The sequence below is a fragment of the Triturus cristatus genome, chromosome 7 (assembly GCF_964204655.1).
Source record: "Triturus cristatus chromosome 7, aTriCri1.1, whole genome shotgun sequence".
Taxonomy (NCBI): Eukaryota; Metazoa; Chordata; class Amphibia; order Caudata; family Salamandridae; genus Triturus; species Triturus cristatus.
In genome coordinates this window covers 657773888-657797982 of record NC_140590.1, presented here as the reverse complement: position 1 = coordinate 657797982, position 24095 = coordinate 657773888, and the positions used below count along the sequence as shown (strand labels likewise).

At 43.1% G+C, this 24095-nt stretch overlaps 1 protein-coding gene across 9 annotated transcripts in view; it reads right to left on the bottom strand.

Annotated features, from left to right (window-relative positions):
* Positions 1-24095, bottom strand: part of ARSG (arylsulfatase G) — a 1970563-nt gene that overhangs the window by 27957 nt on the left and 1918511 nt on the right. The window lies entirely within an intron of this gene.

The following is a 24095-nucleotide window of genomic DNA, read 5'->3' as shown; positions in this document are numbered from 1 at the left end:
TACACACACTGGGGCCATTGCCTTTAGTGTAATATATTAGCTATTTTTCACTTGCATGTTTGATGTTAAAGTGTATTTTTAGATATTTGTATCAATTGTTATATAGATATTATGAATTTTTATCTGACATAAATCTTTGTTAACAAAAGTAAATACATTTTCAGCTTTGCAGATCGTGGAGCCTCATATTGTGAAATTGAGGACATACACCTTCTTGACTGCCCATGCATGCACTTTTGGTTTTCTTTTAAATGTAATGCATGTAAGGAATGCACGAGGATCATCGATGATCCAACTGGAGGATTATATCTAAAAGACATATAACAGAAATAGAGACAGAGTAATAATGTTTAAGTCTCAGTTTTCACCGAAAAGGCATTTTTGGCTTGCTTATACCTTTGTTGCATTTTGACAAATATGCATGACATTTTGCATTTATTTGGTTCATCTGTATAAATTTTCTAATGACAAGAGTCATGCAGTCCTGTTCTGAGGAAATGGTTACAGGAGGGGGAGCAAAAGCTGCATTTCTATTTGAACACCCCAAACCAATAATTGCTCACCACTATAGCAAAAACAGATTTACACCAAGTTGCCACGAGACTAAACCTATACTCAGAATTGGGACTTGTGCAGTTTAGTGCAAATCTGTTCAATAGTGTTTCAGAGTTTTACATAAAAGTTTCCAGCAGTCTTCAAAGGTTTAATCACTTATATACTTAGCCTATTAATTCTTTTTAAAAATGAGCGGTAAGCTCCCTGATTTTGCAAACTCAGGTCCCAGGCCTAATTTATAATAATAAAAATAATATGCCAATTTCACTAGACAAGGAAATGAGGGGTGTTCTCTGCCTCAATCAGTATCCGTGGACCAGAATGTACTGATTGGCTGGCTGTGATAGCAAAGTTTCAGTTGGAGGTTGGACTAAGGGGTTTTCTCTGATGCCAGGCTAGTGTGTGTGGGGGAAGGGTAGCTAAAATAGACCATTAAGGCCCACACAAACAACACTGTTTTTGGTACAGGAGCCACAATCCTCAGGATAGGTTTGCAGGCATGTAGAAATTGTTTGGAGGACTACAGTCTCTTTGGCTGACCTGTGGACTGCACTCTCAGAGTAATAATTTAAAAAAAACTACAGAACAGGCAACTCCTACTTTGCATGGTTAAACTGTGAATACACTTGGGCTGAGCACAGCAAGTGTTGCGTGCAGGGCCAGGCCATGTAGCCACTCCCGCTTTTGACTGGCCAACAGCTGTGCATAATAGAAGTTGGTTGCCCTGTAGATTAGATGCAGTTCTCTGCAGAGACTGGCCATAGGCCAGGCCCTCCACCCAACGCCAGCTACGCTCAGGCGAACGCTATTCACAGTTGTCTCATGGTAAGAGGACTGGCAAGGATTCAGCTCTTCAGCCATACCCTGCATCCAGGGCTGATGCACGGCCTGGCCAAATGAGTTCACTTTCTGCTGTGCTCAGTGATTTTCAATCATATGCTATAGTATCTAATTACAAGCTACGACCATATCTTATAAATATATTATTTCATGAGTGTGACTTGTAGTGAAAACAACAGTCCAAAAATAATAACCGCACAAGATATTAGTCCCTACCACCTTTTAAGAGAGAACAAGTATTCTATAGCTTTAAGAGAGACGTTGGCTTTAAAAAGAGTTGCTTTTTGTTTTTCATGTTTTGGATTTGTTCTTTTTTTTACTGAAACAAAAATATAATGTAAAGTTAATAACTGCAGTTTTAGAAAAGGTGTAAAAGGTGTGAAGAAGCTGGGAGAATAACAAAAAAGTAAACACTTAAGGTTGGCACTACTATGAACATCCACTAAATGTGAACAAATGGTGTTGTACAGTTCACATAAATATATATACTGGCACAGAGCAAGAAGCAGATGTAAACATTTTGGTACCATTTGACTAAAATAGCTTCTTTTTCAATATGCATTATGCTAGGTGGCACATCTTGATCCAGAAATGTAGTCGTGGTGACCAGGATGTTGATGGCTGGTCTTTCTCATGATGTATTTTCTTTTACTTTTCTGCTCAAAAATCACTTTTATGTTTGGTGATGAGGCACCTGGTCAGTGTAGAAGTGCCAAACACTGTACTCGCCAGTTGTGTGTGGAATGAGGATGTGGTCATGTGACATGTCTGGTATTATGTTTCTTTGCTTCTTCCAAATTGAATAAAAAATTCAAAGAATAGATTCCTATGATTATTTTTCAGCCTCATCTAATTTTGCTCCTGTTATTCCCGGTTGATGGTACTGTTTTCTAAGACCATGATGTATGTTGGTGAAAATCCTCTGAAGAAGTGAAAATAAGTCTGGGTCAGCAGATCTAGATCCTTTCCATAGTGTAACAGCTGTCATGTAATGTCCTGTGCAGTAGTTTGAAATGCGATCAAAGGTTCTCTTTGTGGGAAGTTGGAATACATACATTTTAACCAATGATATTCTTTGCTTACTCTATTTCAGTCAACAGACTGTCAGTGCTTGCAAGACATGAGCAGAGTCAGGACTTCCTGTCTGGGGGTCTACAGACTGCTAATCCAGAGTCCACGCCCTTAGGCACTTGAAAGCAACGTTCAATATTTTCAAACACATTACTTCTTCCTGAAAACGATTCTTTAGTAGATACCTAGGCCCATCTTGGCATTGACAGTGTACATTCACAATGCACTCAGCCTAACAAATATGTAGGTTTACCTCAGACTCATCCCTGTAATATGCAGGCTCATATCCCTATATACCAACCACCAAAACCGCATCAGCAGTGGCACTTTCAGCTGTGAGCCTGCTGACTCCCACAAATAGTCTGCAGTTAGATATATACTTGCTTTGAGCATGAAAAGTGAAAACACATATGCAGAAAGCACAGGAAAGACAATACAGGACACCTACTAAAAGTGCAGAAGAAGGCAAAAACAACAGGCCAGGGTGCTGAACAATAGCAAACATCAGAGACTGATAGGTGAATGTGATACAGGCGGAAGGGGAGAGTGAAAGTAATGGTCACTGTACTGGTTGCATTGTGAAACTGATGTGTGGCGACAGAATCTAAGGCTGGGCTCACAGTTTATTTATGATCCTAAAACCTTTCAGTTCTAGATTGAAAGTCTCTGTTTGCGTCTAACGTTTACGGCACAATAGAAAAAGCAAACCCAATATAAAATACAAAATCAAAAAAAAAAAACAGTACTAAACAAAGGTTCTTTTAAGACCCACCCATTTTTGATTTACAAAAGAGTTATTTATATCTTTACTACTTCTTTCTTACTTTCCACCTTTATATATGCTTCACAACATTCATTGTGAAGCACCCTATTATTTTGAAAGCTGATCTATGAGTCAAGCAGGAGTTTAATATGTGAAGATCATAGATACGTTAATATTTGTTAGTGGCCCAATAATCCTCCCAAACCTCGAGCCCCCTAAATGAGAGAAAAAATGGGATGCTGGGCGAAGGAGGTGTCGGGGGGAATTTTTACACTGCCAAGATATAAAGAGGGATCCTCCGCACTACCCCAGAACTGGACTGTCACTTATAATAACTATTGTTTCATGTAACATTTTGTACAACTATTCTGACTTTTTTTAATATTGTCAATAACCGTTTTCGGAATTACTCATTTCAGTGGTTGATTTAGCTTTCCCAAGATTCAAATTCTATGTCCATCAGATAATAGCATATGACAGCAATCTACATTTTCTCACACGGGAAACGTGCAAAAACTTGTTTTGCACAGTGCTGAAGGCAATACACCTAGGGAGAGTTGTCCCACTGCTGGTGAGACTGATAGAGCATAGCTGTGGTCTTGTAGATGCCACCAGCGGGGAGTATATTATGCTTACTGCAGCTTCTGTGGCAGTGGATCTGTTTTTTTTCCTTGGATGTTCTTCCTCCCCTTTTCCCACGTCCCCCCATGTCACCCCTTTCTTGCTTCCCTTTGTTTCTCTCTATTTATCTTCCTTTACTTGTTTTTTATAATGTTTTTACCAGGTTTTCTTCCCCGAAGTAAACATTGCACGGTTCTTTGTTTTGACAAATGGGGCTTCATATGTTACTACAATGTTTTTATTGGGGATGTTTTGACGTTTCAAGAACAGGTTTATGGTGGATACAATGATGATGTACTTTTTCTCGTTTTGTTCCTACAGCTAGGCTAATCAGGTTCGCAATTTTAGAGTTAGGTAATAATAATTAAAATCATTTAAAATTAGAAAGCTACATGAATTGGTAGCTGGTCTCAACTTCACAACGTTGCAAAATTGTGAAATTTGCACAACTTCTCCATCTTGTTGAGCTCCGGAATAATATATCTGAATTATTTAAGGCGACAGTACTATTTTTCTGTTGAAAATCCCAACCTTAACCAAGGTCATCTATCGACCAGTTTAGCAACTGCCCCAGTGCTTAATTTGTAAAACATGAAGTGCCAGGTCCCAAGGTATTTCACAGAAGTCCGTTGCAGCTAGCATCAGTTACAGCTCCTGCCTCTGCTGCCAAATGCCAGTGTCCGCATTACTTAATAATGATCACACTCATACTAGTGTGACATTTTGGGATATTTTAGGTCACCTCAAACTGTAGGGATGGCCTTAAAGTGCTAGTTGTACACTTTTTAAAAAAACGTATTAAATAGTTAAATGCTCCACTGATTTTCTCTGCTAAACAAAATAAAATATCCCCACAGCATCCCCATGTGGTGGGAATCCTAAATACCCGCCGATGTTTGCACATAAGTGCTGATGCTGAACACTGGCAAACACCGGGACAAATTAAGCACTGTACTGCCCTCTACTTGTAGAACTATGCACCAACCAACCTAGAATTACATTATTAAAATAGCTGTCAGTGCCATGTCAAGGCAAGCTTTCAACTCTGGAGGGGTAGAGATTAGCTTTGGCTGGCATACCTGGATGGTATGCAAATGGTAATCAATGGTGGCGTGTTACTGCAGTAGTGCTACTTGATTTATAGGCAGTATCTGACACCATCAATATCAACTGCTTTTATCTAGGCCTGGACAAACTTTTAATTATGCGGAGTAATCAAAGTACTTTTGCCATAGGCTTTTGACCTGAAATTACTGAAAAGTATGCGAATATGTCAGTTTGTTTGATTATGAGTAATTTGCACAACGATTCTAGCATATTGGCGCAGGAACAACAAGCATAGCAGCATGTGTGGCTGCTGCTGTTCATGTTCTTTTGCATTTAGAACTATTTTCTTAGTGGAAAATGCATCCTTGAGCACATTTTGGACGCAAGGGTGCATTTTGCACTAAGAAAATAGAGCTAAATGCTGCGTAACGTTACTTGTGTGATTCCAGGTCATATTCCAAGAATTTCAAGTAATTACACGACTAAAAATTACACAATTTACGCCCACTTCTACTTCCATCATGGCTGAAACACGCTGGAATTCGGCTGGGTTTCTTCCTTTTTAATAACACAGAATTGGTAAAACCCCTTGATACGTCAGTCTCTGAATGTGAAAATTGACAATGAATTTACTTTGCTGCTCCATATCAGGTCTGTGTCACAAGCTTGTTTTTAAATCTACCAAGGCCTTAAGCGATTCTGCCATTCTTCTCCTCACAGAGTCAGGTCTGTGCGTGCTTTTATCTCTTTGCTGCTGGATTATAGCGTTACTGTATATACTGGAATCTGACCCTTTGTTTTAAATAGACTGATGCGAAATGTGAATGTCAGATCCCTTTGAAACTTATAAGGAAGAACCATGTATCTACGGCATTTCCCATCATACACCAGCTCCCAGTCAGGAAAAAAGTGCATCACAAAAAGTTGCAGCAACTATCAAGCACATAAGGAAAATCATACACATGTAAGTTGTCAGTGTACTTCCCTAGTTGGTGACTTTCACAAGCAGGGTCAATGCTATTGATACCTGCACTAGTAAATGCAGGCACATCCGGGACTGGAGCTTTTTAGCAAAGGGGTGCTGAACCCGAGCACTGTTTATCAAAGTTTGTGTACGTTAATTAAAATCATCCGGGTTTCAGTGTGCATGTTGATCTCAAACCATTGCACCAAGAAGCCTGGCCCTGCCCCAGCACTTGACTTAACCGCTTATCCGCGGCGAAAATTCCGCCGCGGTGCGGTGCTTTGATCAAGTGGGCGGGGCCGCGTCAGCCAACAGACGTGCACAGCACAACGGAGGTATTGCTAGCGATGGCCGTTGGCCGACAGAAGCAGCAAAGGGGTTACCAGGCGACACAACATTTACCCAAACTTTCCAATACAAATAAGTTCATCCAGCTCAGGTCCTTCCTGGGAAGTTGTATGTTGATTCTTTAAGCTTGGGCCAAGGAAAAGGGGGGTGCCAAAACATTGACATCCCATATTAATTCCAACAGAAAATTTTGCTATCCGATACAGAACAAAACATTTGGCAAAACGTTAGAACTTTACATCAGAAAACATGCTTGTTTGCGATTTGGTGTAAATCAGTTCAGCAATTTTTGAGAAGTATGCAAAAAGAACTATTGATGCACAGAATGTAGAACAATGTCATACAGTCACCCCAGTACAGAGATCTGGGCCTAAATCCATTGTTTTTTTGCTCACCATGCCATTCCAGTTTGGACCCAGCCATATGCAAATCAGTTTTGACTCTGCGCCCAATGGGAACAGTCCAGCCCGAACTGCCAGGCCAGGTCCTCCCTGGACTGGAAACAAGCATCCTAGGACCGGTTTCAGGGTTTCACCCCTCTTCAGCCAGGATAGCTTGATTCCAGTGGCAAGGAGAGCACAGGACTCACGTCTGAGCATACCTGTCCCGCTCGGGGTGACGAATGCAAAAAGAACTATTGATGGTCAGAATGCAGAACAATGTCATACATTCACCCCAGTACAAAGATCTGGGCCTCAATCCATTGTTTTTTTGCTCACCATGCCATTCCAGTTTGGACCCAGCCATATGCAAATCAGTCTTGACCCTGCGCCCAATGGGAACAGTCCAGCCCGAACTGCCAGGCCAGGTCCTCCCTGGACTGGAAACAAGCATCCTTGGACCGGTTTCGGGGTTTCACCCCTCTTCAGCCAGGATAGCTTGATTCCAGTGGCATGGAGAGCACAGGAATCACGTCTGAGCATACCCGTCCCACTCGGGTGACAAATGCAAAAAGAACTATTGATGGACAGGATGCAGAACAATGTCATACATTCACTCCAGTACTGAGATCTGGGCCTAAATCCATTGTTTTTTTGCTCACCATGCCATTCTAGTTTGGACCCAGCCATATGCAAATCAGTCTTGACCCTGCGCCCAATGGGAACAGTCCAGCCAGAACTGCCAGGCCAGGTCCTCCCTGGACTGGAAACAAGCATCCTAGACCGGTTTCGGGGTTTCACCCCTCTTCAGCCAGGATAGCTTGATTCCAGTGGCATGGAGAGCACATTACTCACGTCAGGGAGGACCTGGCTTGGCAGTTCGGGCTGGACTGTTCCCATGAGGCACAGGGTCAAGACTGATTTGCATATGGCCAGATCAAAACTGGGTTAGCATGGTGAGCAAAAGAATGATGGATTTAACCCAGATCTCTTGACTGGGGGAGAATGTTTTGATTTGGTCTGCATTACGTCCATCAATGGTGTGTCTTTTGCTTTCTTGCCCTAAGTGCGCCGGGTATGCCAAGACGTAGGTCCCGGGTTCACTGTGCCACTGGATTCAAGCTAAGCTGGCTGAAGAGGGGTGAAACCCCGAAACCGGTCCTAGGATGCTTGTTTCCGGTCCAGGGAGGACCTGGCTTGGCAGTTCAGGCTGGACTGTTCCCATGAGGCACAGGGTCAAGACTGATTTGCATATGGCGAGGTCTAAACTGGGGTGGCATGGTGAGCAAAAGAATGATGGATTTAACCCAGATCTCTTGACTGGGGGAGAATGTTTTGATTTGTTCTGCATTCCGTCCATCAATTGTGTGCCTTTTGCTTTCTTGCCCTAAGTGCGCCGGGTATGCCTAGACATAGGTCCCGGGCTCACTGTGCCACTGGATTCAAGCTATCCTGGCTGAAGAGGGGTGAAACCCCGAAACCGGTCCTAGGATGCTTGTTTCCGGTCCAGGGAGGACCCGGGTTGGCAGTTCGGGCTGGACTGTTCCCATGAGGCACAGGGTCAAGACTGATTTGCATATGGCCAGGTCTAAACTGGGGTGGTATGGTGAGCAAAAGAATGATGGATTTAACCCAGATCTCTTGACTGGGGGAGAATGCTTTGATTTGTTCTGCATTCGGTCCATCAATTGTGTGTCTTTTGCTTTCTTGCCCTAAGTGCGCCGGGTATGCCTAGACGTAGGTCCCGGGCTCACTGTGCCACTGGATTCAAGCTATCCTGGCTGAAGAGGGGTGAAACTCTGAAACCGGTCCTAGGATGCTTGTTTCCGGTCCAGGGAGGACCTGGCTTGGCAGTTCGGGCTAGACTGTTCCCATGAGGCACAGGGTCAAGACTGATTTGCATATTGCCAGGTATAAATTGGGGTGGCATGGTGAGGAAAAGAATGATGGATTTAACTCAGATCTCTTAACTGGGGGAGAATGTTTTGATTTGTTCTGCATTCCATCCATTGATTGTGTGTCTTTTGCTTTCTTGCCCTAAGTGCGCCGGGTATGCCTAGACGTAGGTCTCGAGCTCACTGTGCCACTGGATTCAAGCTATCCTGGCTGAAGAGGGGTGAAACCCCGAAACCGGTCCTAGGATGCTTGTTTCCGGTCCAGGGAGGACCTGACTTTGCAGTTTGGGCTGGACTGTTCCCATGAGGCGCAGGGTCAATACTGATTTGCATATGGCCGGTCTAAACTGGGGTGGCATGGTGAGCAAAAGAATTATGGATTTAACCCAGATCTCTTGACTAGGGGAGAATGTTTTGATTTGTTCTGCATTCCGTCCATCAATTGTGTGTCTTTTGCTTTCTTGCCCTAAGTGCGCCGGGTATGCCTAGACATAGGTCCCGGGCTCACTGCGCCACTGGATTCAAGCTATCCTGGCTGAAGAGAGGTGAAACCCGGAAACCGGTCCTAGGATGCTTTTTTCCGGTCCAGGGAGGACCTGGCTTGGCAGTTCGGGCTGGTCTGTTCCCATGAGGCACAGGGTCAAGACTGATTTGCATATGGCCAGGTCTAAACTGGGGTGGCATGGTGAGCAAAAGAATGATGGATTTAACCTAGATCTCTTGACTGGGGGAGAATGTTTTGATTTGTTCTGCATTCCGTCCATCAATTGTTTGTCTTTTGCTTTCTTGCTCTAAGTGCGCCGTGTATGCCTAGACGTAGGTCCTGGGCTCACTGTGCCACTGGATTCAAGCTATCCTGGCTGAAGAGGGGTGAAACCCCGAAACCGGTCCCAGGATGCTTGTTTCCGGTCCAGGGAGGACCTGGCTTGGCAGTACGGGATGGACTGTTCCCATGAGGCACAGGGTCAAGACTGATTTGCATATGGCCAGGTCTAAACTGGGGTGGCATGGTGTGCAAAAGAATGATGGATTTAACCCAGATTTCTTGACTGGGGGAGAATGTTTTGATTTGTTCTGCATTCCGTCCATCAATTGTGTGTCTTTTGCATTTTTGAGAAATAAGCATTTAAAGGGGGGGTCAGGTTGGGCATGAAGGGGTTAAAAAAGTTAAGTGTATCTGGACTGGTATGCTCTGATTGGCCAGTTTAAAGGGAACTAGTCAATCTAGATTAACTGGCCAAAACATGGGCAACATGTTGCAGCAGTCATTAGAGGAATCTGGGATATGGTACCCACTGAAATGTATGTAAGAAGGAGCACATATAAAGGGTGATAACAGATTTCAGTCACAATATAAATTATTAGTTGATGATAACATATTAACTATAGGAATTGAGTTTTTTTCTAAGATGATTTTACCCTGTGACAAATAATGCTCCTCTGCTGGGATTTGATGAACTAAGTTAAAGAGAAAACTATTTGCTCTCATAGGTTTCTCATAGAGGTTATGGAAGGTTCTCCAAAAGATAAACTAAGAGCATATTTTAAATAGGTTCCCACTATCTTCCTCAGCCATGTGAGATATACATATGAGGGACGAAAATTTTGAAAAGGCACGGGAAAGAAACTGTGCTTGAAGACCTGAAGTGAACCGTATGAGAGAGGTGGGAAGAGTGTGGGAGAGAGTGGGAGAGAGGGGTGAGAGAGTATGAGAGAGAGAGCAATAGAGGGAAGGGGCACCTGGGGGAACTGAGAGGTGGACTAGTGCGGAGCGCAAGGAGATGCAGGAAGGTAGCATGTGTGAGCAGGTAGTATAGAGTGGAGACAGGGTGTGTGGGGGAGGGATTAGAGAGGCAGTGGTATTGCGAAATGAGAGGGGGGAGTGGGAGGGAGAGATGTGAGTGGGAGGGAGAGATGAGATGGGTAGTGGGTGTGTGGGTAGAGATGACAGTGTTGGTGGAAGTGCAAGGGAGAGATGTGTTGGATTGGAATTGTTTGTTGTGGAATTGTGTGGTGTGATGTGAAGTTGTGTAGTGGAAATATGTGGCATGGTGTACTGTGGAATTATGTGGATAGAATTGAAGAGTGACGATAGTGGCGGCATATGGGATGCCTATGGGCAGGCTGAAGCCCATGTAGTAAATGCAGCATGTTTCAGTTCGAGACAGCACATGCGCGCCAACTATAGCAGAGATCTATAAAACATGGTTTCATCTAGCTGTGTAGTTTACCATCAGAGAGATACCTGAATTGCGTTGGAATGCTTTGCCGGTACCAGCACATATGTGTTCTCCTCCGCATTCTCAGAGTGAAACAGAGAGCAAGATGGCGTGACCAAGCAGACATTGTGGTTTATGAATCTGTGGTAGCAGTATGGCAGAGAAAGAAAATATCTGGGTGCGTTTTGGCCACAGTATGGGGGCAGTGGACAACTTTGTGGATGCAGAAATCATGAGTGTTAATACATGTGCAATATGTCATCCTGCCCTTGGGAGAATGCCTACGAAAGCAGCACACATGTATATGCAATTATGAGACAATCCAATATAATAAAAGAAACATATGTAACAGGTTTCATCAGATCAGATAACAAGTGTAAAACGACTTTGATGGTTATCAACATGTCTATAGTGTAGTACCTCACAGTTGCCACTCATTTCCATACACATGCCAACCTTTCGACCCACATTTACTTGCTGAAAAAAGTAGGGGAGGTTAATGTATTATTGAACAGGCAGTGCACAGAGCGAGAGGCCACTTCAGTGCAGGCCACGCTGTGCAGTGAAAGGCCCTACCTGCAGAGAGCCCCAGTGGTGGTGGCAAAGGACAATTAAATGCTCATTGCAGTGTGAGGGTGCAAGGCCACAGGAGTTAGAATAAAAAAAGAATTAACAAAGCCCCCAGCACTTTGAAGAATCCCCGGCTGTCCGGGCGGATTATACAAATTTCCAATATGATATCACTGTGCCAACATCGAGGAGCGGAGGAGCACAGATATAGGCGCAGAGGCGGAGATCACGTCACGTATCACGCTTGACCTATTGGGTCTCCTGCCCTCACCCTCCTATGGGGCACAGTGTCCCGACGATAGGGCTTTAGATACAGGCCATATCACGGTGGAGTGTGATCCATATCACCCCACTCAGTGGAAACCCTCTCACCAAAGTCCGGTAAGAGTGGAGCCCGCAGTTTTTTCACTAAGGTCCTGATGAATGCCACTGACCCTACTGGGCCATTTGGCAGAAACATGTCGACCCCACTGACATCGGTGGGGGGACAATAATATACCCAACACACCGATCACCCTGTTCTAATTACCATATAGATGCCAGCAACATTAAAATTGATTTGACATCTATAATGGCTTTTTAACCTCACTACCTTTTTTGTACGGGCCCCCACTTAGTTTAGAAGTGCATCCCTGTTGTCAGGTGAATGCCCGCCCTCTATCAAACCAAGTTTTTAGAGGGCGATGCCTGCACTCACAAATTGATTTGCACTAGCACTAGCAACACCATACTGGGAGCGGCTCTATTGTGGTAAACATCACTGTGCTTCACACAGCTGCGACTAATTCTGTATTACCATGTGCATAAAAGTCTACCATAGATGCCAGTTTATCGTGCTTAGAAAGAAAAACAATTGCATTTAGCAAGTTACTGTTTGTAGCATGCTTTGTGAAATAAACCCTCTCCTTAGACAAAGGGACTAGGTGGTATTTATTAGTGCCTGGGTTGTTAAAAATAGTAGCTTCAAAATGTCTGGTAATGCTATGAAACTACAAAAATACTGTTACAAGAGCTATAAATGAAAAATAAATAATTATTATTATTACGGTGTTCATGCTGTTAAACATGAACATGAATGCAGAGTCAGAAGGAGGAGACCAGAAAGAAAGTATACAAATAAACTGAATGTTTCTGCTGTCTGACGACGAAACTTGCAGAGAAGAATGAAGCGCTCTGCAGCATATACCCCAAGTTTCCCCGTCTCGCATGCAGCCTCCCTTAGTCCCATCTTTGATCTCACTTTGGGTTTTATAAGCAGACTTGCTTCCAATGTAATCTGAAGGCTTCTATTTGCCTTTTTAACAACTTGGAAACAGTGTTTTAGCCAACGCAGCACTGGGCGCTGTCAGAAGTAAGCTCTCCCTACAGAAAAACAGCTCTTTAAATGGCAGGCAGCGTGCTGTTGCAATTCCAATTTCTTTGACAAAACCACCGAGACCAATGAAGCAGCGGCGCACGCTGAACAACGGAAACGCCACAAATCGAAAAAAAACCTAAGCCAGTAATGTGTCGAGAGAAAAGCCCAAGACAACAATAAAAAAAAAAGCAGTTTCAAGATCCATGAGAGAGCGCACCTGCACTCATCGTGTATAGCAGTGTTAACCAATGAAAAAAGTAGTCCTGAAATGAGTACCTAAAATGGCCACTATGTAAGGAGATAAGTAATTGGCTGGTGCTCTCGGGGAAGGCTCAACGCAGGAAGAGGCATGACGTGTGCATACCATGGATGAATGGGTTTAAGAGTTGAAGAGTGACGATTGCGCCAGCAAATGGGGAGCCTATGGGCAGGCTGAACCCATGTAGTAGATAGAGCATGTCTTGGTTTGAGATAGCGCATGCCCGCCATCAAGAGCCAAGACCTAAAAATGGAGATTCAAATGTTTCTACTTTTACCGAATTGTTAGATAAGATGCAAAGAGTATGAACAATTGTACACATTTTGCTCTGGTTTGGGTCAAAAATGTACTGTCTTACTTAATCATGCCTACTTCCCCTTCTGGGGTATAAGCCATTCACCAGGACTCTCCAGCCATCTCTGCCCTCAGCTTTTCTGGCATCAATCTTACTCCAGGTGTAACCCATCTCCTGGCAGTCAGCCTTCTGGCCACAATGCCAGGTGTTTCTTAGCCTTTCTCTTTTCCATTTCCCTTGAGGGTTCCAGGTGAGGGCTTGTCTGGTGTTTGATGCGGGCTAGCGGAGTCTGCTGCTATAGGTCGTTGTTGCTGATGGTGTTTGGCCAGCAAATTTGAAGGATTTTCCTTAGACAGATGTTGATGAAGGTGTGGACTTCGTTAGTGGTGGTCACCGTTGTCGTCCAAGTTTCTGCTCCATACAGAAGGACCAATTTTACATTGTTGTTAATAAGTCTGATCTTGGTTTGCAGCGTTAGGTCCTTGGAGCTTTAGATCTTCTTTAGCTCAATGAAGGCAGCCCTTGCTTTGACGATTCTTCCCTTGACGTTTGCGTCGGTGACACTGCCCACTGTCGTGTAGTTCCTAAACATACATAGGATCTGCACGTTTAGACAAAATTAACTAAGGGTTTGGTGTCCAGACTGATTCTAGACACCCACAAAGGATATGTTAGCCATTAAACCAGCTAGCTCACAGTGCCACCATAAGGCCCCTAACCTTACCAATGAGCGAATAGTTTCCGGCAACAATCGAACATGATCCTTAGGGGATCGTGGAAACAGTGCAGTACTTTTTGCTCCGTAAATCGTGCTCACTTAGTCTTAGAGAGACATACAGATTAAACGATGGGGACATATTTGATAAGCATTTATTGAACCAGCGGCATTCTAGAATAAAACATGTTTAGTGTGACAATCATTAGACAGAAACGGATATATAAGAATACAAGCACTGACAGAGTACATAAAAGGTAGAATTCTACCATGGCGCTATAACAGTAAATATATACAGGCATATTGATACATATTGACACATGGCAAAAATCAAGCGTACTCCTACTATGCGGACCCTACCTAAGTGTATTTAAATGTACCTAGCATGTATGTGGGTGTAAAGCCAAGAATCCCGTAGGAAAGAGCCAACCCCACTACTGATGGGACCCCATCTTGGTCTCGAGTTGGACACCCCACAACGGATGTCAGACCACTGTGTGCTGGAGCTTTTACAGGCTGGGACCTCAGCATCTAGTGTCAGCGTGAAGCTTCTCCTCTACCTATCTAGTCTTGATATGGTTCTTTTATACCATTAAGAAAGCCTCGGGGTTCCTTACATAATCGATGTGTTGTGAATATGATTATGCAAATGAGCCTAGAACAATACCTGCGATTATGCAAAGTAGTTCTTTCACCCTAGGATGAAGATGACCATAACTTTCACATTGGGTATGGTCATGCTGTTATGTACATCACGTGCAGGGACTTTTCTAGGAATCCTCATGCATAATAAATGAGGCTAGTTTCCAGGAAACTGATCGACATTTATTCAGCACATAACTGGGTAAAAGGTTAGAGCGAGGACCGTTATGCAAAGCACAGTAAGACAAATTTAGGCAAAAGGTCGTGTAGCTACCTAGGCCTATATTGGGGTACATTGGGGTTCATAACACCACTCCTCATCCGAAGGTCAAAAAGGTCAACGAATGCTAAAATATGCCTGATAAAAGCATAAAACCATTTTCATAGAAATCAGTTACTAAAAACATCTAAGAACAAGGTATATGTAAAAATGATGCTCGATAAAATTCATAAGTCCACTAAAAAGTCAATATATGATCAGACCGACTGAGCATGCTGAAAGCCATGATGCTCAGTGAGAGCAGAAAATAAACAAAAACGATGTTTTGCATTCCAATTTGGCTTGTTTTGGAAAAGGGCTGAATTGTTCCCATCACTAGGAGAGTCAAATGTTTATGTGTCCTGTGTGGGAGACGCAACCTCACTGTCACTCGCATTCGCAAACAAAAGTCCCTGTAACACCTCTTGTATCAGGTCAATGGAGAAAAGGTGATCCTCTTCAGTTCTCACAGCAGCCGCTGAGGAAACACTAGATACCTGTCTGTCTGTTGTAGAGCAGGTATCCATTCCGACAGGGGCTGAAGCATCCCGTGGAGGCTCTAAGAATGCCGTCATCAACATTGGAATACACCGAGGACACTGTTATACGAGGGCCTTTAAGGCGTCCAGAAGTACGTCTGCATCTGGCGGTGCAACCAATGGAAGGATCAGACATATGGCCAACACACATTCGTATCCGCAGAATAGGTAGCGAAGCACACGCAAGATGAAGTCAAACCAGACTGGTCTGAACAACAGGAACCAATACTCGCTTAGCTCCCGAAGCAGAGGTGTGCCCAGATGGAGTACCATGCATTCAGGGCAACGCCGCACCAAGACTGCTTTTTCCATCTCTTTGTGAAATGGTCCATCCAATGCGTAGCAGGAAAATTAAAACCAGGATACCGACTACAAGTAGTAGGACTAGGGGAAGCCCTCCAAAAATACTTCCTAATACGGAGGGTATAAATGCAGGATTAACTCCAAAGATTGTCTGAAAGGTGCTCAATAGCCCAGAACCTATGATCTTAATTGGTGCATGATACCTCTCATTTCAGATATGTTAAAGATATGATGAACCACTAGTGCCTGTATCTCAGCCGAAGACCTTGCAACCTAGAGATCAAAAGTCTCTGGGGCTGAGGTTAAGGCCACATCCTTCTGAAAAAGCATGGCTTTCAGTTTTCTCAGAGAATCAAACCATTTAGAGGAAATATTCAATGAAGGCCATAGCGTTGCCTCCCTAACTGTGTGGGTCGGTGAAAATGATACTCTGCATACAACAAGTAACTCTAGAACTTACTGTGACTAGATACGCGATGCCTTGCACCATCCCGCAACAGCCTTGATCATTCAACATCAAATAGCTTCCATTCGAGAGCAGTGCGAACACCGGATGAATCACGGCAGCTGGGGAACCGTTCAAGTGACTCAATAAGTTTGCAAGCAAAGAATTACAAGCTCCGAAAAGTGAAATGTCTTTACAAACTAAAGAACCACTTAAGGCTCTTTCACAGTCTGAACCGCTGAGAAAACTTTCAATGTCCCCATTCCTGCATATATATCTGTGCGGTAGTTCCCAATACTCATGTATGTATCCCTCTCCTAATGCTTCGTACCTGCCAGCCTGGTGATACTGGAGACAGTATTGAAATTGGAAAGTTGTGACTGTCAGTGTAATAAAGCCATGGATTAACCATTCTGTGGAAGGTGACTCAGCGACGATGAAAGCCAATTGATTACATTTTTCAATGTACACCATTGTTTATTTTGCATCTCTTCGTGCCATCGTTGTCTGTCTTTCTGTTAGATTGTATGCAGAAAACAGAGTCATACTGTTCATATATCGCCAGGGCACGTGACCAGAAAGCAAAGAGTGTAGCATCCAGCTTAATAATAGAATGGATAGCAATTGCGATTGTCCATGTTGTAAAATAAACAAATCCTGTTCCATTATATCTATTGCAGAAGACACAATGTTGCCCAGTGAATAAATCCTGGATGATAGTGTGGTCATGCCATTTTCGACCACAGCCAAAGCCTTTTCTAGGTTAACCCTATCAATCTCACACAATCTCTCAGCAGCCTCCTGTTGAAATATTTTCCATATTTCGTTGTAAATAGCTTATAAGAAGCGCTTCTGACGTGCCTTCTGTTCTGGGGACCTAACAAAAAATCCCTACGATCCAGGTAATCTGAGAGATGAGAAATGTGTTGTTTCAACTTGGACAGTGTTGAGGTTCTTAGCCACTCTAGGCATAACTTCCCAACACTGTAAGATGTCACCACTCCGAGTGTTCTATTTGTACATAACGCTGGTCAGGCCTATGGGTACTAAACCTTTTGGGGGTACCCCTGAATCTTGACTGACACCTATTTGTGTTCATAAGCCAAACCAACCATCCCTTCCAATTGGGATTTGATGAATTGTAAGAACCATTGCGTAGTATGGCATCTAATGTATCCTCACTGTGTTGTGCATAATTTTGTCAACCCTCAAAGTGCGTAAGTGAGGGAATCAGAGGTGTGTTCAAGTCCTTGATCTTGGCAAGTCTAAGACGGGCAGTCTGTTGCACTCTATCATTCAGGAAAATTATCTGATGTGGTATGAGGCATGTTCCAAATAAGGCCTCAGATCCCTGAACTTGCCAATCTTTAGTCCCCAAGACACATTTTGTATCTATAGTGTCCTCCAAAAGTCATACCCTGTAATGATGGTTGGGAAATAAAAGAAGCAGAGTATATCAGCTTGGTGTTAGTGAGCATATTTTTCTTTGCAGGTGTAGGTGCAAGCCTATAATAATACGAGGTTGGGTCTGAAGTGTTAAACCAAGAAAAATAAGCAAAGTTTTGTACAAATGTTGTTGAACTACTCTTTCAGCGGTGCTGGGCAATGTTCCCATTGATGGTAAGAGAAAACATTATGTGGGATACTTGCTTTGTGCAAGAAATGATGACCATAGTGTTGATAACAATATATAGTGTCACAATTAGATGTATCATCATACAATTCATCATTTGAAAAAATGCAGCAGATTGTTCTAAATCAGACAGCATAGTATTTGCAGTTTCAAAGTCCCAATCATCAGAGAGTGTACTACAGGTGATGATATCACTAAGAGAAATTTTAAATAAGTGTGGTATTTTAAAAGGTTCCGTAGGACCATATACATCATAGGAAACCCTGTCCCAAACTATTCCGTCAGGAATTGGAACTGGCTGTAATATTCACAAAGAACCGGTCTCTCTGTTCAAAGTGTGATGATGCATGCGGATTCAAGACCAAGTTCACATGTTATACTGCAGAGCATTCTGGGAGGTAATGTCCATTGAGGAGCAGGAAAGAGACAGTCATTCTACCTATCCAGAGGACTAGGAACAGTAGACCAATTGCAATCCAGAGCTGTCGCCAGGGAGAAACAAAGTAAGTCTTTTTATTTATGGGAAACAGCCGGAGGCGGTAACTCGGGTTCACTTGGATCCAATGAGAAAGTATCAAAAGCAATGAAGTAGCCAGACACAGTTCGATCTATCTTAGGTAGCTCAGCAGGTTTTGTAGAACTGGCATATAACTTGTGTCGAGACAAATTCACATAGATGTCAGTATTAGGCCGAATTGAAATCTGTGTTTCATTTCTAGTTTGTTGCTGTTCAATTTCAACAGGTACAAGTTCCATTCCATGGCTGGTAACCCCTTCACTTCGCAGGGTAGAGTCTTCAAATGTTATCACTCTTTCTGTCTGAACTTCCTGTATGGTAGCGAGAGGAGATCTGGTGGTACCCAGGAGCCCCTGTGGCATATTATTCAGTATCAGCCTCATGGTGTGGTTTGATCAGATCTATTGAGACCAATCTCTTATCCTTCTTGCTGTCAAGGGGCGGTAGAAGTACTGTTCTTATTCCTTAAACAGCCAGTACCATGTACAGGCATTCTGTAAGATGGCCCAAATTTTCTTTTGTCCACAATCTTTACTCTGACCAGGTCCCCAATCTTCAGGACCCAGGCAGGTAGTGCCGGAACACCTTCCAATTCCCCAATGATGGTGCGTTTTACTTGGACGCTGCTTTGTAAAGCTCGGAATTCACTGAGTTCCTGAAAAACAGCCAAATGATCATTGATGTCAAATAGTTTTTCATCTGGCACTGTGCTGCCACAGTCAAGGTCTCATTCTAATTCCGAACAGGACTTTGAATGAAGTATGGCCCCCAGAGAACTTCTTGGCATGTTGTTAAGTGCCCTCTGGACCCTATATAGGTGACTGACCCAACTGCCACCCGAGCCTAATACCCTCGCTGTTAAGGATTACTTTACGTCCCGGTTTTTCCTTTCCACAATCGAATTTCCCTTGGAATGATACGAAGAGGACTACCGCAATGCAACACCCAAACTTCCCATGACTTCTTTGTAAGCCCATGAGCTAAACACAGTGCCACGGTCAGAATGTAATGTGCCAATTGCGTATGTCCCTATGAAGACTTCCAAATCCTTTATAACAGTTAGGGTGTCAGTTGAGCGCTGAGGCCAAACCCACAGGAATCTAGAGCATGAATCCACTGCCACCTGGATGTACCTGTAAGCCCTGTCAGATTGTAAGGGAACGCAGTGGTCCAAAGAGACACATGCGGGAGGTCTGTCTGATATCAGTAATGGTGTTTGTGGTGGACGTATTACGGTGGAACCTTACATTTGCTGATAGATGTCACACTGAAGGACATAACCCTTGGTCTGTTTACTGAGACCTAGCTGCCAATAACATTGCTTTAGTAATGAAATAGTTGCTGCAATACCTGCGTGTGCTGAACGAGACCCTCGTATGCAGCTAGAATGAATCCTAATCTGCGATCCATGTTTGGTATTACTCTATCCTCCACTCCTGGAATTTGCACATACAGAATGTTTTGCACATCTAACTTGTAGGAGTACTTGAGTGGAAAACCTTTTGGCAAGGCTGAGCTGTTGTTGCGCGTAGCGCTTACAGATATTATTATCTGTCCGTCTATTCTTGCTCTGGAACGAGTGATTGTAGCAATGGCAGCAGTTTGCACTGTAGCCTTGGCGGCTTCATCAGCCAGTGAATTCCCTTCAACGTGCACGCCAACATGCTGATGACTCAATGTGTGAATTACATGAGCCCGTGGCAAGCATTTTTCAGCTCTGCCACTTGATCCCAAAGCAACTTGTGCTTTATTGTGCAACCTTTGGAATCTCTGAACCCATTCTGGCCCGGATAGTGAAGATATTCATTTTAAGACTGGACACAGTAAAAAGAATCACACACAATGAGTGTGGGGAATTCCCAATCCGTATTTTTTGTAGTGCATTATGGCTTTTAGTTCTATCAGCTGTGCCATGCAATCTACTAGAGACTGCGTCTGTATATTGCTATGACAGAAGTTGCCATCCCGCAAACCTCCCTTCTCAATCGCATATGCTGCGCTGTATTGCTGTTTACTTCCTATGGCAGGCTGGGCAGACCTGTCAGTGTAAATGATGTATTCATACTAATTTAGAAGCATTATTTCATTCAGGAGAGGATATTCTTGTTCGTACTGCAGGAATGCTTGTGTATTTCATGTAGAATCAAATTTGTAGTCTACATCTGTTGTAGTGAGAGAATCAGTCAATTGTATCTATCACGGATGCAGTGCTTTTGCGTTTGGAATGCTTGCTTTAGTAACAGCCTCTAAGGTTGGTAATGGAGTCACGACAATTATTAGTTTCCCCTGTGCTAGTGCTCTTTCTCTCATTACAGCGGTCTGTACTGCTGTCAGTATATTTTCTGTGGATGCAAAACGCATTTCAGCATTTGTGTACAAATGAGATTTGTATGCAATGGGTACAGTTTCACCTTCATTGAAGGTGAGGTAAGTGGACCCAGATTGACCCGCAATTACACGGATCACCAAATTTGTAGTGTTTACATGTGTGCGTCACTTTTGGAAGCTATCATGTAAGTTTGTACGGAACAGATAATTTCTGTGTGTTCCTTCGTCCAATGTCGAACTGAAAAATCAGGTCTAATTAAGTTGTAGAAAGGTTTAACCTTTTCTGCGTGATTCAAAATGTATGTTCTGCCAAAATCTAGGAATCCTAAAATTGATTGTAAACCTTTCAGAGTCTTTGGAGGTTGGAGCAGCGCACATTTTTCTAAAAAATTAGCTGCCAGGTGTTTCCCTTCACATGATAGTTCATATCCCAAAAATGTAACATTAAGGTGGGCAATTTTTGATTTTTTTAAAGTAAAATTTGTAGCCCACATTGAGGAACCCCAAAATTATGTTGTTCACCCTGTGCAAGTGATCCAATAACTCATAATCCTTCAGATAAATATCATCTACGTAGGACAAAGCCTCCTCATCACAGTTTTGAAGTAACTCTGATACTCTTGCTGAAAACAACCCCGGGCTAGTCTTATACCCTTGGGGAGGTCTACAGAATTGGCATTAAGAGCAGAGGGCTGAAAATGCTGTCAAATGTCTGCTTTCAGGCACTATATTTTAGCAAAAGAATCCATTTGAGATATCTAGTGATGTTTTGTATTTCTTCCGCATAATGTTATTCATTAATGTGGCATGTTGTGCATTTTGTACAGCAAATGTTCATGTGCACGTGTTCAAATGCCTGTAGTTTAAAACTAGACAGTATGAATTGTCCGGTTTCATTACGGGAAACAAACGATTATTCATGGAAGAGGTGCAATATTCAAAAACACCTTGGCATTCAAGTTGATCTAAGATCTCCCTGACTTGTTTCTCTGCGTCATGTTTTATTGGGTACTGCCTCTGTGGTATAGGAGTAGTTTTAACTGGCCGTTCATGGTGAGGTGACTCAGCATCCCACCCTACATGATTCGGTAAAGTGCGGGAGTTAGCTCTAATATCCACTCCTATGCGTATGTATGTTTTAGTGACTCTGGAACGCGATCAGAGAAGGCTGGTAATGTTATGTCATCCCCTTTAGGGCAGTCCATAACAAACTCCGGTTACCAATCTTTTTGGTATGTCCCCCTCCATATGGAGAGTAATTTCATATAACTGATGTGGGACACTTACCCTTGTATCTGGTGTTTCCACCATGATATGTTCATTCAACGCTGCTGGCACCAGAAATTCCATCAGGTTCTGGCGAGCTATTGTCACTTCTGGTGCACAGTCTAGCATCGTCAGAGTCCATTCCCTGTTCAGTAGGAGAGCCCTCAGTAGCCTGGGCATTTCTTATTTTAAGGTCAGCTACCGTCTTCTATTTAAATTGAGGTTTAGTTTTGGGTTTATCTTCTTGTTTGATAATGTAGTCTGAAGTGCGATGTGTGTCTCTTAGCTTGGCTCACTCTTCTGATCTGTATTCTGACCATCCTTCCCTCTCTGAGTTTTTTGATGAACCCTGGAAGGAATGAAGGGAACGTGTATCAGTATCCTGATACCTGTCTTTTTTTTAATGTTATCATGGTTCCTAAGATTGTTTTGTCTATCAGAGGGTTCCTGTGATGTATTCTGCTTATTATTTTTTGTTTGTTTAGTGTCCCATTTCTTTTAAGAATAATCAGGTGCTTGCTTTGAGTTATCCTTTTCGGAATTACTTGTTGCTTGTGGTTTCACAGGTCTAGCTCCCAAATGATCTCTAACCAGCGAAGCATAAATATCTTCAATAATTTTAGGTAATTCTCGCTCCTGTTGTGCAGGAGTGCTTTCCCTCAGGCATTGGCGTACAGCCACTGCTTCTGCCTCCCCTGTTATATTAGCTAACATAATTGTGGATACCTGGGCAAAATTGCCTTTCAATTTCATCCCTAAGTCCAGGGCAGGTTCTGCCCCGTACTCCTTCTGTATTTGTTTCAATACTTCTGGTATTACTGCTATTGAGGGGGTATCATGAGTTCTGGTATAAACGGCAGCAAAAACTGTGTTTTTCTTGCGGGCCCCTTATGTGGAAATACTGCCTCAAGCTGTGCTATTTTCTATGCTATCCAGAAAGGCATTTACTCACATCTAATGGGCATCCATTCCATAATCGCATTCAGCGTTTGTGGGCTGATGTTTGTAGCCGTCCCTTGTGGTTCACCAGCTTGGGTGACCCTTGAAGATTGAATTGTAAGTGTTCGCATTACGAACTGTGTGAGATTTCTGTATAACTTTACTATTTCTCTGTGACATGTACTCAAGTCTGCTGCTGGCAATGTATCAATTTCTGGATCCGGTGTGTAAGCAGCTAGGACCGGCCAAATCGCTCTGTCTCTGCTGAGTGAACTGAGTCTCACTTTTTCTGTGGCTTAGGGGAGGGCACCTTTAAACCTATTTATATGTTCTTGGTGAGTTAACAGGACTTCTATGTACTCGTATGGAGAGTATTCTTTGTGTGTTTCATCTGGAATGTAAGTATGAAACGTGTGCGTGCATCTGTAGGTGGGAATTTAACCCAAGAGTAGCATACCTCTGTCCTGAATGCCTCGTGTGCCTCAATCACGAAGGTAACAGTCCCACCTATTGATGGGAGACCATAATCTACTAATTTCATAGGGCCCGATCCACAGAACTAATTTAAGACAAAATCCTAAACTTACTACCATTTTGGTATTCAAAGACGGCACTTACTCATTTCGGTATTCACAGAAGTTAGGCGTCTTAACTTTAGGACTCCTAAATGCCTTCTGTGAATACACGAAAGTCTTAAAATTAGGATTTTTCTAAGTTTAGGGGTAGTAAAGTTAGGACTCGTAACTTTAGGACATCCTAAATGCCTTCTGTGAATAGCGAAAGTCTTAAAGTTAGGATTTTTCTCAGTTTAGGAGTAGTAAAGTTGGGACTCCTAACTTTAGGACTCCTAAATGCCCTCTGTGAAAACCGAAAGTCTTAAAATTAGGATTTTTCTTTAAGGATGGTGGCCTGCTGGGGTCAGCAGACCACCATGTCTGTGACTGCTTTTCAATAAAGCTGTTTTTTTAATGCATCCCATTTTCCTTAAAGGAAAACGGGATGCATTTAAAAAAAAGAAAAAATTAAACATTTTCGTTTCATTTTTTAAGGGCAGGTAGTGGTCCCTGGGACCACTGCCTGCCCTTAAAAAATATTTTCCCCTGCATTCACAAAGGGGAAGGGGTCCCCTGGAGACCCCTTCCCGTTTGCGAGTGCTTTACCACCCTTCTGAGAAGGTTGGTAAACTGTGACAGTTTTGCGACTGCAATTGTGGTCGCAAAAGAGTCATACATACCTTGAGGACTCGCTATTCGGAAGGGACACCCTCAGAATGCCCCTTCCTAATAGCGACTCACTATTCCTATTTTGCGAGTCGCAAATAATTT